A 16,849-nucleotide genomic window follows, 5' to 3' on the forward strand; every position below is an offset into this window, starting at 1 on the left:
ATAATAATCATTATTATCTTCTAATTTAAATAGGCTTACTCTTTAAGTATTATTAAGATCAATAGAAGTAATATATAGCCTTTGGCTGGTTAAGTGACTTATACTTCCAAAATATATTTCTTAAAATATAGTTAAGGGTTACTATTCCATCAAAAGATATTTTTGGCAACACATGCAAGCAATGAGAAGAAAGAAAAACAGAATAGACTTCCACGTCTACGTAAACTCATATTCATTGTACCGTTTTGGAGTACATTTGAAATTCTTGTAAAGAACGTGGTCGCTTGCAATAATGAAAGAGTGGGAGTAAAATTAATGGGCGCCGTAGCGATCGGTCACATGGGGGGTGGTTGTAGTGGTAGGCTTGTAACGATAGCAAGCACCGAGTTGAGGGTTAGTAAGGGACACGTGTCGGAAAAGTAAAGTGGGATGCATATAAGATTTAACCCCAATCGAATCCCAGGTGTTAGGCACCCGATGTGATCGCTAGGTTATACCAACCATCCTATTTATGCGCTGCAAGCCAAGCTTTCCTTTTGCACAGCCCATTGCCCATACCCACACCACCAATGGGATCTCGCATGTGATCTGGGTATTCGTTCTTCTTCCTCCAATTTCCTTTTATGGAAATGTTAATATCCAGTTTGCGTCAGTCTTCACGTCAAAGCTTCCTTCGATTCTGCTAATCTTGATAGGAAGAAAGGTTCAGTCACTGAAGAAGACTGGTACTTCGAGAGCTTGTGGAAGAGAAAGGATTGGACTGGTTTGGTTTTGTTTGGTTTGATTTGATTAGATTAGGTTTTGAAGGCATTTGTGTGAATGTGTGGATTTTGCTCAGTAAAATGATGCGGTGTAGTACAGGAGGGCAAAGGAGGAGGAGAATAACAATATTGATCCGGTAAGGAAAGGAGGCCGCTTGAGAGAAGTGGTCAAAACTGAGCTGGCTACCCGGTTTGCGGCCGCAAAACCCTCGCCGTACTATTTTAAAGCACTAATCTTTTTCTCCATTATTTTACCCCACCCACAGCCTTTTTCTCATCTTTTTTCCGCCATTTTTGCCGTTTTCTAACCCCAACTTTTCTCATTTCTCTTCGTCCACCGGCTCTGCTGCTCCGCCGGTGACGTTCTCTTGCTTTCCTTTGCCTTGTCTGCACGTTCGATCAATCTTCGCACACAGCTTTTACTGTTTTCTGGGGTTATTTGCTGCCTCCGGCGCCCATCTTTGTTTTTTCTCCGGTCTCCATTGCTAGTTTTGAATCCTTTTTTGTCTTCGACGAGTTCGGTGCAGAAGCACTGGGATCAGGAAATTTGAGGCCGGAGTCCTGTAAATCCGACCTTTTGTGAGGTGTTGTGGCAGGAAATCACTAATTTATAAGAACTCTGAAAATTTAATGTAAATGAATAGGTAGGAGCTAAGTTGGGGTTTGTGGTGTAAAGAATCATGCTCGTGTTCTCTATGACGGCTATTGAAAGAGGATTTGAAGACCTAGTAATGGCTTCGAAGCTTAGAAGTTGAAAGTTGAGCCACCAGTCATGGAAAAGAACGGTTACTGAACTCCACTATCCACACCGCATCGTCTAGTAATTCGTACGCACAGAAAGGAAGCCTGCGTCTTATAAGCTTTGTCTTAGGTATGGCCTGATCTAGCTTCCCTGGTATTGTTAAAATGTATACGTCTGTAACTGGATTGTGCTAAATTTAGGCTAGGGTAAATTTGTGGAGAAGATTTCACTGTAAAAAATGCTTGCTTTGAAGTGCAAATTTATCAGATATAGAAATGTTTATCATTGTTTTGGGCGGTTTGTTTTGTGTTCCAAGATTATTGTGTGCTCAAGTTAAAATTCACGTGCTGTTTTTAAATGAAGGCGCATCCTCTGCCATTCTCTCGTAGATCTACAGTTGCTCTAAATAAAGGCATGTTTTTACCCCCACCCCCGATTAAATGATTTGGAGGCGATCCCATCATCAATATTGTGAGGCGTATCGCCGCCAAATCGTGCCTGTGCAGTACAAGTGCCTTTTATTGTAAGAAAATAAATAGGAGAAAGTGCAAGCTTTGTTATAAACAATATATTAGACCGTGCCTTTCAATCCACTGTGACAGGGCCGAGAAAAGCTTAGGAAATCAGGTATGGCTGTGAATCCATTTCGATTTCTCGCTTGTAATGCAGTTTTGTTTTTTCCTGGCTCTCTATTTTGTGCAGGCATGGCGTCTTCGTCAAACTCACCTTGCGCCGCCTGCAAGTTTCTGAGAAGGAAGTGCACTCCAGAATGTGTCTTTGCGCCATATTTTCCTCCGGACCAGCCTCAAAAATTTGCTAATGTTCACAAGGTTTTTGGAGCAAGCAACGTGACTAAGCTGTTGAACGAATTACATCATCACCAGCGGGAAGATGCAGTAAATTCTTTGGCGTATGAGGCAGACGCTCGGCTTCGTGACCCAGTGTATGGCTGCGTGGGAGTTATATCCCTTTTACAGCACCAGCTGAAGCAATTGCAGTCTGATTTAACGACGGCACGCTCGGAGCTCTCAAAATACATAAATGCAGGAATGGCTGGGCCCTTGCTTGGGGGAACACCTTCAAACCTGGGCATCGGCATGGGGTTACCAGGAACTGCATCTCGGGATCACCTTTTCCGCGATCAAGTAATGGAAGCACAGATTTCTACGCGAGAGCAGCAGATGTACCGAAATTATGACCAGGAAATCGCAAGGATTAGCGTCAATGCATACGATCCCACCTATGCTCCCATGAACGTTTCCCCTACTTTGGGGCCGCTTAATCCATTTGCTCAGGCTTCAAGGGCTGCCAGCGACGAGCGGAACGCCGCCAGAGGAATTGGCCCTCCGTAAAGCAAGGAATAAATCAGGTAATGAAATGCCCTCAAAATCTTTTTTTCCCCAAAATGTGTAATAGAGGCTTAGCTAATGCTATCGTGTGCCTGTAAACTTCTTTAGTAGTGCTTATTTAGTCTTTAATACATTATTTCCATTTCTCATTTTTCTGCAGGATTATCGGGCCTCATTTCCTATCCAGATCGGTTATTTGATACCCATCAGTTGTGTTCGTTTCTTGATGTTGTTTTTTCCTCAATCATTTGGTTTTGGAAAAAAGAACATGAAATTCAAGAGCTTTGGCTCCCTCAGAAGACATTTATTGAAACGCCTATATTGTAGTAATATATTTTCCCCCCTTGTTCTTTTCCCTCATTTCTTTCTTCCTCACCTCTGCAAGTGAAGCAGCTTGCTGTTTTGTATGTCGTTCATTTCATATGAACATTACGTTTATACCCCTCCTTATTCTGGTACAAGCGAGTTAAGTTATCCAGGCAATTCCTTTTAATTTTAGGATAAACAAAACGCTGGAAATTGAAAGATTGATCAAATAATTGATTGTCTCAATTGCCAGAAAATTGGCTCCGGAATCGTTCAGGCTCTCTGTTACACAACTTCTTGTATCAACGAATGTGCCCTGATATCTTGTTGGTATCATCAGTTTTAAAGGATTTTATACAATGACTTTACTTTTGCTAGCTATTAATAATAACTGTTTCGTTTTGTATTAATTATAACAATTTCCTTTTGGCTCCTGCTATGCCTGATATGTTTGTTTATTAGCCTTCGGTCTCTCAATCAAAAAGATTGTGGGAAGGAATGCTTTCTATAACTAGCTTTCTTTCTGAAGACTTTTCTGTGGCTGATCACTGTCCGTACTTTTCTGTATTTTGTAATAGTTAAACAAATTATACATGCTTCTATTTTGATATATTTTTCAATGACAACATGCTATTATGGAATGAAAAACTGAAAATGCTTGCCTATCATGCTGAAAATTTGTTACAGACATTGCCATGCCAGTGCCATCCCAAAGTTGAATCTTTAGTACATAGTAACACCCTAATCAAACCATGTTAAATCTGCAAACTACTCTCTCCTTCCGTTAGCAGCAATTATCTGGTTTATTAGTAAGTTGTGCTTAATATGATTCTGGTTAAAATGCTTGAAATGTTTCTGGATTAGATAACATGAGGACTTTTTTCAATCACTTTCCTTGATCTTTTAACAGGATGAACAAATTAGATATGACGAAAAGAAAATGAAACGATAATCAATAGACCAACCTAATTATGTAGGAGAAAGGAGATTTTTTAACTTTCTGGATCACACTTCTTAATAATGCGCATATGTGTTGTGATTCCTCATTTATCTGCTCCTTTTTTAGGGAAAAGAAAACCCTAACCATGTCACACACTCTTGCCCGCATCAAGAAACCGGTAGAGAAACACTTTTAACATCTGTCGACATTTAGAAAACCAATTTTTTATATTCTTTACAAAGTCTAAGCCTGAAGATGACGACCTTTCAAGCGGATTTCAAGTTTCTAGAAAGAAGAATAGAAAATTTGTCTCGTGATTCAGGAAGTTGTTGATTTACAATGTCACACGTTTACTGACTTTGCTGCTTCCCTAACTGGACGAAATTATTTAAAACAGGAAGCTATTGTGCAGTTAATAGAATAAGGCATTGGAAAGTTCTGTATTCCTAATAGCGGAGTAGTGCTAGGGTTTCGAATATTTAACCCTATTGCCATGTAGAATAAAAACATTTTTTATAGCCAACAAATTAGGGAAGCGCGGATAATGAGGTAACGATCCCTCTCATTCATAAATGAGAACTAGAGTCAAACTCACTCTTCGTTGGAGTGCCCAACAGACCTTTTTATGTGTTCCAGGTAAATAATAATTGCAAGTACCTTTTCATGAAAGTTTGTGTGATTTGCCTTTTTATAAATTTTAGTTTTTCTGTGTTTTGGTTGTTCAGAGGAATATATAATATGTTTTCTTTAAACAAGTATACTGTATGTTTCGTGTGATCAACAGATTCTACAACTTTTAAATGTTTAGGGAATTGTATTATATCTCGGACCTTGTTGACCATCTCCGTGTGATTTGGGTGGTAACAAAATCGATTAGATTGTCAAAGGCCTATCTAAACCAAAAATACTAGAGGGAGGCTGGGCTCTCATTTTCATCGATTTACTGTTCGAATTAATTATTGATACTCTCTATTTTTCATGTTGGGTACAGCTGCGAGAATGGTAACGTACGATCTACGGTTGAGAAGAGCGTCTGAATTTTCTTTTCGTTTATACGATTCTTTCACGCTTCTAGAAGTCGGATAAAATAACGTTCAAGTCTGGCACCGAATGGCGGACGGACCGCTGCAAGAAAGACGTGTAGCCCTTTTTCACTTCTATTTATTTTTTACTTTAAAATAGAGTTTGTGCTTTAACTTTAATACCATTCACTGTTTGTTCCTGGGTAGTTTCAGATATAAGGTAATCACCATATCTTCGGATGGCTATAAACTTCTCCTTAATCTTTCCTGAATAAATTATTTTGCATCACATCCGAGGTGCTTTCTTTCATCAAGCAATCATGTCTTTGAATAGGCGCCAAATGCATGGCCGGCTCCAGTCTTTTCTCATAAAAGCACGTATGACTGTCCTTTCCCTAATAAAATGCACGTATGCTTTGAAGTTGTTGGTTAAAGTGTCAATTGGTTAAAGTAAAACGTTAATGTTGATGGAGGAAAGGAAGGCGTAGGTAGTAGCAGTAGGTTTGAGTTGGACATTATTGAAATTTTCCGCTCACCCGATGCTAGAAAACTTCTTCGACTGTGTCATAGCATGATATAGAGTACCATTTTGCGTTATATTCACACTGCAAACATTGATTCTAAATTATACATTGTTGAAAAAAGCAAGGCCACTAAAAACGAATTGAAATCAGTTGCGGCTTGAACGGAAGGTCAAACTGTGGCTGAATCAAAAGGCTTGGGAACATCATCCAAGTCAGCATGTTTGTTTTTGGATTTGATTTCGTAAGTTTTCAAATTTAATAATCTATTATCAGTAGATCAAATTCTATGACTGATTATATTATTATATAATCAAAATTTGCGACCTACTGTCTTTAGATTATCTAATCTTATAAGTTTTCAAGCTGTATGATATATCATTATTACTTTAGTTCAATAGAGACTTATTTAGAATTTCGTATCAGAGGGGGATTTGATATCCATCGTCCATCACTTATCACAGACCAAACTTTAGAATCATTAAAATCTAACTCAATGATCCATTGCGATTAGATTAACTTTTAGAGATCGATATTATTAATGAAAACTGAATGACTGATCACTTATTTGCCAGTTGAACAAAGGTTAATTTAAACCTATATCCCAGTGGGCTTTCTTATATCCGGGTATTCAGAAGCTAAAGCATTCTAAATCTAGATTATGTGTACAAAACACGCGTCCATCTATAAGGTCTAGTGAGTGAAAGTAATTGACCCGCAAAGAGTGTTATCGGTTTAGGCGAAAAATGATATCCTATATCAAGGATCACAACGAAGTTTCAGTTGGGAAGATAAACACATCTGGCACAGCAGATCTTTTAAGACTAACAACATGGGCAATTAAGTTAAAAATAAAGGAGGAGGCCATGATCCCTAGTTTACAGGAAGTTGGACTGAGTTTGTGTAGGTGATAAACTATACCACAAACTCAATGCGTTGGCGCTCGTGTCGAAACAAGGAGGACGCATGCAGTGAAGTGGCATTCATTGCACGCTGAGTCAAAAAAATACTTGTAGGATTAGCGTCATAAATGAGTACGATTTAGGTGAAGGCAAAAGGGATGAAAGGAAAATGGTCAGAACCTGCGAATGCACGAACTTGGTGGTCATAATTAAATGAGAAGAACAAGGCGGGTGGCGACTGGCGACATGACAATGCAAATGCAAATAGTATGCAGGTAGAGAGAGTGAGCATAACAAGGGAAGAATTTGGTTCGAATGGTTGCTATCAATGTCCCCCTACGAAATAATTGCCGTGGAGTACAGAGGAGGGGCAAAAAGCACTACATGTACATAATGGGGGTTCCAACACGTGAATCTATGTGGTAGCCAGTCTCCTCGAAGTGCTCCCGCAGTTAATTCTTGACACAGTATTTGCAGGCTTGTCGGATTGAGTTGGAAAGTGCTGTCAGTCTGGGTAATGTATTCATGGTCTATTTGACTCGAGTCAACTTCTCAGGAGGCCCTTAGCATTTGGATTTTTATGCCCATTCATGCATTACTCTGTCACACATCTGAAAATGAAGGAAAAGACAGACTTGGAGTTGGTATTCATCTGTTTCATTGAGAAAAACATGAGAGCCATGGCCCCCAAAAGAGTCCCCACTTCTCGCCATTTTTTTTCTCTAGTCTTTGTTGTTAACGGATTCGTGAATGCCTTTATTTCTCTCAAATAGCCTGCCGTTTCAGACACCTGGGGAATTCTACCAATGCTCTGACTTCACTTTTCCAAATTGGCAATCTCTGATAGAGTGCTTATGTTATTACTGCTAAAAACGGGTCTAAAACTCGTGGGTACGGGTGCTTTAAAATTTGCAATTGCCGTCCTCTGCCAATTTGGCATGGCAGTACACATGGGAAGAAATCTTTTTCATCTCCAAGACCAGTCTAAATACATTAGAGTTGCTATATTTAGCGTCATGCTAAACTTTTTCACCTTTTGTCAACTTTCCCCCACCCAATCTCTCCAACTACGTGTTCAACTAAGAGTCTCAGCAGTTTGAAATCCTGCTGCCTAATTCGTATGATCTTTTTTCCAGTTCTTGTTATAATGATTATAATCCCTAATTCCTATGATCTTTTTCCCAGTTTTTGTTAATGATTATGATTATATCGACCCCCTTGCTTTTCTCGAAGAGGGAAAGGGTGTTAGTTATAAATCGGTTCAGATGATAATATAATGATTTGTTTGAAATGTTTTTCTTATTGAAAACGCTTTCAGAGATGGTTACACTTCCTCGTCATAGTGCATCATACTTTCCATTGCTCATACTGCATGCGCATGACTTTCTTGCTTCTCCACGAGGACGATAATCTTTTTCTAACGCTAAAATATCCTTCGATTTGGTTGGGGGAGAGACATTCACCATACTGATATTCACATATTTGTTTTATTAGTATTGTAGAAGAGAAATGTACTCCGATCTCTACTTGTTCGACTAATCAAATGCCTATATGGTCGTCTTGATCTTGGTTGAAAATATGAACTTAAATAAGAGCAAGAAGGCTCTTACGTAGAACATGAAAGCATAAAATCTAACATTAGAGAAGTAGATTCTGCCTTGTTTGTTTAAATTACTAGTATAGAAGCAATTTGCGAGTGCTATCTCAAGCTTCATAACTAAGAAAGATGAGAAAATTGTGAACAAAATAATAAGTGAGGAATCTTTAATAGTTTGTTGTAAGATGAATAATAATTAAATTATTTTGTTTAAAAGTATCATTACTAGAGACAACAACAACACCCCCCCTCCTCCTCTCTTTCTCTCTCTCTCTCTCTCTCTCTCTCTATATATATATATATATATATAAATTATTTAGTATCTTATCACTCATGAAAAGCCTTCTCCTCTTGTTCCAACATAACTAACTTATTAGATCTATAAGGCCTTCTCATCCTAGTTGGGATATGAACTTAAATGAGAGTAGGAACGCTCTTACGTAGCACATGAAAGCATAAAATCTAACATTAGAGAAGTAGATTCTGCCTTGTGTGTTTAAATTACTAGTACAGAAGCAATTTAGGAGTGCTATCTCAAGCTTCACAACCAACAAAGATGAGAAAATTGTGAACAAAATAATAAGTGAGGTATCTTTAATAGTTTGTTGTAAGATGAATAATAATAAAATTATGTTGTTTAAAAGTATCATTATTAGAGACACAACAACCACTCCCCCCCCCCCCCCTCTCTCTCTCTCTCTCTCTCTCTCTCTCTCTCTATATATATATATATATATATATATATCTTTATTATTTAGTATCTTATTAGTCATGAAAAGCCTTCTCCTCTTGTTCCAACATAACTAACTTATTAGATCTATAAGGCCTTCTCATCCTAGTTGGGATATGAACTTAAATGAGAGCAAGAACGCGCTTATGTAGCAGATGAAAGCATAAAATCTAACATTAGAGAAGTAGATTCTGCCTTGTGTGTTTAAATTACTAGTATAGAAGCAATTTAGGAGTGCTATCTCAAGCTTCACAACCAACGAAGATGAGAAAATTGCGAACAAAATAATAAATGAGGAATCTTTAATAGTTTGTTGTAAGATGAATAATAATAAAATTCTTTTGTTTAAAAAGTATCATTATTAGAGACACAACAACAACCCACCCCCCCCCCCCCCCCCCCCCTCTCTCTCTCTCTCTCTATATATATATATATATTAGTTAGTATCTTATTAGTCATGAAAAGCCTTCTCCTCTTGTTCCAAAATAACTAACTTATTAGATCTATAAGGCCTTCTCATCCTAGTTGGGAAAATATATTGTCTACAATAATAGTGTAAATATTAGGTTTAGAATAATAATCTTAATACTAGATCTAAAAGGTCTTCTCATCCTTGTTGGAAGAACATTAGGTCTACAATAGTAGTGGAAATATTAGATCTAAAGATTATCTCCAAGTGGCAATTGAGTTTGATTGTTCTATCTTTTACTATTTGCTTGGTAAAAATAAAGTGATACTCCAAATGATGATATATTTTGTAGCCACAAACTGATAGCACATCATAAATTTGAGAATGCATCACAAATAACCCAAACATTAGTTACAATTTTAATATTTAATATAGGTGAGGAAGTTGAACTCATTATAACTACTTTTTTCCGATGAAGGGTTCAAGTGTTCAGACCTGAGGCAACCCAATGACGCACAAAGGATAGTGAAGGGCAAGCTAACTCATTATAATTTTAATAAGAATATGGTTCCCATGTTGTAAATAATACTTTTTCCTAAATATTGGACCCTACATTTTTATTCCCCAATACGTAATAAATAATTCATTATTTTGTAGGACACATTTCATCAAAATTATTATATGTTCTACATATCAAAGTAGTCATTTGTCAATGATACAATCTTTTAGGAGGACTCATTTCATTAGTCAAGTTATAAATTAATAGATAACATACATTGATAATGTGGACCAGAGTCAATAGGGATCCATATTCTTAGATTTTATCACTTTGACTATTTTGTAAATAGAACACATTTTGTGGCTACTATTTCATTAGATATGTCAATTAGAAAACCCCTTGAAAGTGTTGAATTTTTCTAAGTAATATAATGTCATAATTTAGCAATAGTTTTGGTCCATAAAATGGAGGTAAAAATTTGAAATAATTACACTAAATATCAATAAAGGAGGATATATATGAGGGGAAAATCAAAATGAGTTAACTAAATATTTGGGGTAGTTGGAACAAGTTAATTGACTTCAATAATATTGTGAGATGCGATGTTGCTAAGAATGTTGTACTTGATGTTTCTATAAGTACACATAAGGAGAAAATAAATGAGATTTTACTTTGGGGAGTGGGAAATAGTGAGGAATTTTTAGTTGATTGACTGTCAGGGTACCCATTCATTCTACATATGCCAAATAGAAACCAAGACAAACCTACAAGAGAGTGTAATTGTACTAGATTCAATTGTAAAATTAATACAGATGATAAATTGCATCTAAAATTATATTCCATAAAAAGTATTTTGATAAAGTGTATAAAACAAATCATAGATGGAAAGGAAGAGAATAATAATTGGATGAAGAAAAAGGAAGAAAATCTTCATGTTAAGTATGAAGATGGATATGAAGATCATATGAATAGATAAGTGGATATTGTTGAACATAAAGGTTAAATTGAAGCCTAACTTAAACATATCATCAAGGAAAAAAACATGGATGGTCAAAATTATTTAGTTGAATGTCGATTTCATATTTTAAGTGGACATGACACTACCATAACTATAATAGTTTATTAAAAGTTGTGAGGTTCCTAGATATCATTAGAAGTCTATAAATAGTGGATGAAAATCATAAGGGATTCCTTAGTGAACCTAAATTACAACACATGCATTCATGGCATACTAAAGAAACTCCCTATTTTCAATAAATATTTCCTAGAACTCATTTTTGTCACCCCCTCCAATACCCACCCATTACTCACCCTCACCTATTTTCCAATAAAAACTCCTAATCCAACCCCAAAAATCTTCCAAACTTACTATATTGGCAACATATTGGCCCCCTTTTTTTCCTATTAAAATCTCCCCAATATAAACCCATATGTTATTGTATCATCTCTTTAGTGAAGACCATGTGAATAAAATTGACAACTTGTCTTGTTGAGGTGAAAAATTAGATACTATTTTTTTTTAAAAAATGGATGACTTAACAATTACTAAAGTGTTGGTACATGTAGGATTTGATAGATTGTAGTTATGCAAGTTCATATGAAAGATCTTTTGAAAAAAAAATATACTTCACCATACATAATTTTCATTCATCACATGACCTACAAACTAGATTAATCATTTAAAATATTGAGCAAGTTTGATTCGTGAGGTAAAATTGAAAATCTATTCCACTAGATGTAGTTGTATACATAGGAAAATAGACACATTCAAAGGCATGTGCAATGGGTAAGTGCACACAAATAGGGGACCAAAAAGGGGGTTTAAGATCTATGACACTTGTTTTTTTGAAATCAATGAATTTTGAGCTTAACTAAGAAATTGAAGATAGTTAGACTCATAATTTAAAGGTGTGACAAGGACAAAATTTATAGTCCTCTAGACCTAGTTTCTATTTTTTAAAATGGTGGAGTTTAAGGCTCTTAAAAAGAGGAAGCACCAAAAGTGACCCTACTTTTTGTGAAAAATATAACTAAGTATCTATTGTGCCCCCTACAATCTTGACATTTTATTTTGTTTATTTTCTCCATGTTTATCTTGGATTTCCTAATAATTTTTTAATATGTATTTGATTTTTTTTTACAAATTTTGCAAGTGGATACATCATGAAAACATGAAATTTTTATGTGCACCTAGAATCATTGAAAACTAATAAAAAATAAAAGCATTTTTCAAGTGTGTAGAATGGAGTCAATATTCAAAAAAGTTAAATTGTTACAAAATTTCACAAACAAGTTAAAGTCTAAGCCCAATATAATATGGATTAGTTTTTGAAGAAAATCAAACATACATTCAAAATAAATTAGAGATTGAAATATTATCTTAATTATAATTAAAATTAAATTATATAATTAGATAGCTAACAAAGAGATACGTAATATCATGCTATCTATTTTTTCTTATTATTCAACCATGAGTAAACTTGAGAGAGGGCACATCAAAAACATGTAATTTATTTGTATTCTTGTTGGAAGATATGTTTCAGATTTTTTGAACCCTACAAACCTTTGGATTTGATCTCCAAGGTAAATTCCAAGCCTTAGGCTTGGTGGATTCTAATGCAATTAAAAGTGGGCATGCATAATAATGTGCACATACAATAGTGCATGTGTGCTATGTAAATGCAAAAGTTATTTGAGGTTGCATTTGGTGCAACCAAAAAATACAATCCATGTTACATAACACATGCACAATAGGGTGCACATTCTATAGATCGTATGCCCTATATAATGTATTACAAATAGGCTTTAAAGTAAGGGAGAGAGAAAGAGTTAGATGGTGACACAATGAGAGAGGGACACTTTAAGGCTTAGTACGACACCTTAGGACCCTTTACCACACATTAGTATATTGAATAGACATTGTTGCAATTTCATGTTCATCGAGAATATACCTTGTTCCATGTAGTATCATATCATGTAATTCCATAATAGTTTTATTCTTTCCTAATTTATTATTAGATTCTCCATTTAGTCAATATAAGGGTTTAATTCCATGAGATCTAATAGACTCTAATGTCTCCACCTCAACACCCTTGACAATAGAAGGGATAGTGACATTTGTAGGCTCTAGTCTAACCAGAGGCCTAGTGTGATTTTGGTGGTCTTAGGGCCTCTTAGGTCATATTGCAACCCATTAGGATGCCTTAGGACCTATTCTGACCCTTTCAAACACCCTAGGATCTATTAAGAATATACCTTGCACCATGGAGTATTTTATCATACAATTACTTAATAGTTTGATTATTAACAATTGTCCTAACTAGATTCTCCATGTAGTAAGTATAAGGGTTTGGTTAAATGATCTTATAGATTGTAAGGTTTCCACCTCACCCTTCTTTACAATAGAAGGGATATTGACATGTGTAGACTCTATTCTAACTTGAGCCTAGTGTAATGTAGGTGTTCTAGGACCCCTCAGGTCCTAAGAAAACCCATTAGTGCACATTAGGACACCTTAGGACCAAGGTAATTTTTAGTGGCTAATATTCCCTAATTGGATAGCTTTAGAAAATTTTGGCTAATAATTTAAGATTTAATACGACCTAAATCACCACATTTATCACCACATTGTTTTAAAATGTAGTTCTAAAAACATTTGAAATCATCCAAATATTTATTTTATTAAAAAAATTAAGCTCAAAGATTCTCCACAATATTTGATACATGATTAGATTTGGTTCACCTAAATATTATATATTATTGGGGAAATTAAAATTAATTCAACAATAATTATCATAATTATTAGTTACTTTAGGGATATATCGCTAATATTCAGTTTTCGCTATTGATTTAACTTATAGTGTAACAACACTCATAATATTTAATGAGGTAAAACATGTTCAAGTTTGATTTGTAATGCTTATGGGGGCTAGATGTCCTTTTGATTGTGGATCGCAATAGAAATCAATGGCCTTGTATATTCTAATAACTATTAGAAATAAAACTATGATTACATTTATCTTACACAATACAATGAGGACTATTAAAAAATATTTTTAAAATAATACCAACTAAATATTATATTATGTCCTTGAAACCCATCAAAGATTTATACATATAGCCCAATAATTTTCAATAAGCATTCTATTTTAAATTGGAAGTGATAACCATGGTGATTAATGAACTTCCTATTATTATTGAGATTTTCCAATATTTTCTACACAAAAATTATGATGCTAAAATAATCACCAATATAAGTAATATTTAAAATTTAAAAATTGAGAGATTCACCAATAGAAATTATTAGGTTTTTCAAAAAAATGAAAGATTCACAACATTTCATATCTTTTTTGGGAGGGGGGCAAGGGGTGGGGGGGGAGGGTTCTTAAAGTTTACCTTTCTTAGGATCCATTCTCACCCTTTAGAGTACCTTAGGACCCCTTACCCCATATTAGTATATTGAATAGATGTAGCTACAGTGTCATTTTCATCAATAATATACATTGCATATAGTGTGATGTATAAGAGTTTGAGTCAATGATTGATATAGATTCTAAGGTCTCCACCTCAACACCATATTTCACAATAGAAAGGATAGTGACAACATACTTTATTCTAGCTTGTAATTAAATTTACTATATTTTAAAAGGTATATTATTAGAACATCCAAATCTTGTTGTAGGTTTATGTGAGATGTTAAAGGTTTAGTACATCATAAAATCTTATATAAAAGTTAATTTTATTGGCATCCAAATCCTTTGGATCTCACAAAACCCCTAGACCTACTATTGTCAATCTATCAAATTTTTAGAGCTCAAGAACTATTAGAGGTAGTAGAGTAAAAGAGATATTTGTTTCAACTTTCATCTATTCACACAAGCTTCTAGTGGGAGAAGGCTTGTTCAAGAAAGATTTGTATACGATTATCCTTAGATAACTTTTATATCCATCATTTATGTTATTAGTAGAAAAAAGGTATCAAATTGTCAAAGGTCTTATAGAGTCTATGTAAAATTGAGATCTAATATCAGAACATCCAGATCTTATTGTAGGCTTAGGTGAGATTTTGAAGGTTGCGTGAATCCTAAGATTCGACACAAGTTTGTCTACATAAAATTATTATAGTTCTCAAATTGAAGAGAAATTGAAATCCTAGTCAATATAAATTTATATTAGATCCAATGGGTGTGTCTCCCTTACTAACTTGCTCAAAATAGAAGTTTGTGTCCTTTCAAGTAAGGTAAATTTTATATTGCAATTAGCAAAACTATCTCAAAATAGAAATATGTGTCCTTGCAAGTAAAGTACTTTTTATACTATAACTATTAATAATAACTTGAAACATAAATATGTTTCATAGCAAGTAAGGTAATTGTTATACTATAATTAGCAAGACTAGCTCAAAATATTAATATGTATCCTTGCAAGTAAAGTGATTTTTATACTGCAATTAGTAAGACTAGCTAAAAATAGAAATATGTGTCCTATCAAGTAAGGTGACTTTTATGTTGTACTTACCAAGACTAGCTTGAAATATAAATATGTTTCCTTGCAACTAAGGTAATTTCTATACTACGATTAGCAAAATTAGCTCTAAGACTCCTCTATCACTCTCTTTGTGGTTTTAGTAGACATAAATGAAATAATAAGCTCTACTTGTAACCATATAAATTAATTTCTTCTCAGATAGTAAAGTGGTGTTCCAAATCCACAAATCACTTGGTGTATTAGGTGGTCACCTTTCAACACTCATTGTCATTTAGTCATCCCTAATATAGAGAAAATGTTTCTTCTAGCTCCTGCATATCTATGGGCACTACTTTCTTACTACATGTCTAACTTCAGGTCCTCACATAAGGATATTAATCTAGTTCTAGAGCCACAAACCCTAATACAAAAAAATACTACTTTAAGTTGATTTATAACTCTAGTGATTTTGTATGGTGGATTTGGAGTTAGAAAAGAGGGAGAGGTGAATACTTTTAGAGATATGAATATGGTTTTAGCCCTATTAAACTTGTGAATACACATAATCTTCTCATTGTAATGATGATGTGAAACTAAATTCTTTCTTGACATGCTTTTACTTTGTAATATGAAAGAAGAGAGCTTGTTACTTTTCAATTGGTTCCTTTTGATCTAGAGAAAGAAATGTTGAATAAAAAGACTCAATCTCTTTCCCTTCTAGAGACAAGGATTCACTTCTTCGAATAGGTGTCATGTTTTCACACTCCTTGTTAATTATGTATCTTGAACGAAGCCTAAATGTTGCTTCCATCTCTTGTAGATCTACGAGCACTACTTTCTCACTACATGTATAAATTTAGATCCTCAAAAAAAGATACAGAATTAGTTCCAAAGCCACAAACCCAAATGAAAACAAAATTATATTTTTCAGGTGTTTTATGCCTCTACTGATTTCCTATAGTGGATTTATAGGTATAGAAGAGAGAGAGGTGAAGAAGTTTAGAGGCACAACTCTACTATTATTCCTAGTAAACTTGTGAATTAATATTAGATTCTCATCTTAACGATGATATAAAGAATAAATTCATTCTTAACACGCTTTTAATTTTCAATATGAATGAAGAGAAGATTTTAGTTTTCATTTAGTTCCTTTTGATGCTCAGGAAGTAATGTTAAATTAGCAAACTCCATCTCTTTCCTCCTAGACACAAGAATTTATTTGGTGGAATAGGTGGTCACCTTTTCATATTCCTTGTTAATAGACTATCATGAAGGAAACTAAAATTTTCCTTTTAGCTCTTGCAGATCTATGAGAACTTTTTTTCTCACTAGATGTTTGACTTTGAACCATCATAGAAGGGTAATAAACTTTTTCTAAATCCACAAACCCAAATGTAGACAAAATGAATGCTACTTTGAGTTATTATACAACTTTTTTGACTTCTTGTGGTGGATTTGAAATTAGAGAAGACAGAGAGGTGAAGACTTTTGGAGGTACAACTCTAGTATTATCTCTAGTAAAATTTTCAATACACATCAATTATTAATCATATTGATGATTCAAAGACTAAACTTGTTCTTGACATAATTTCACTTTGAAATGTG

The 16,849-nt window shown here is 34.6% G+C and overlaps 1 pseudogene across 2 annotated transcripts; it reads left to right on the plus strand.

Moving 5' to 3' along the window:
* Positions 1 to 539: 539 nt before the first annotated feature.
* On the plus strand, positions 540 to 3,577 carry LOC149552090 (protein ASYMMETRIC LEAVES 2 pseudogene; annotated as a pseudogene). Of its 2 annotated transcripts, none has more exons than XR_016352861.1 (3): positions 540 to 1,632; positions 2,173 to 2,872; positions 3,013 to 3,577. The product of XR_016352861.1 is annotated as a protein ASYMMETRIC LEAVES 2 pseudogene, transcript variant X2 (transcript). The 2 variants fall into 2 exon arrangements; XR_016352860.1 differs by having other exon boundaries at positions 2,206 to 2,872.
* Positions 3,578 to 16,849: the final 13,272 nt, after the last annotated feature.

Source organism: Cupressus sempervirens, chromosome 6, assembly GCF_028749045.1.
Source record: "Cupressus sempervirens isolate cs-2001-9-10 chromosome 6, ASM2874904v1, whole genome shotgun sequence".
NCBI lineage: Eukaryota > Viridiplantae > Streptophyta > Pinopsida > Cupressales > Cupressaceae > Cupressus > Cupressus sempervirens.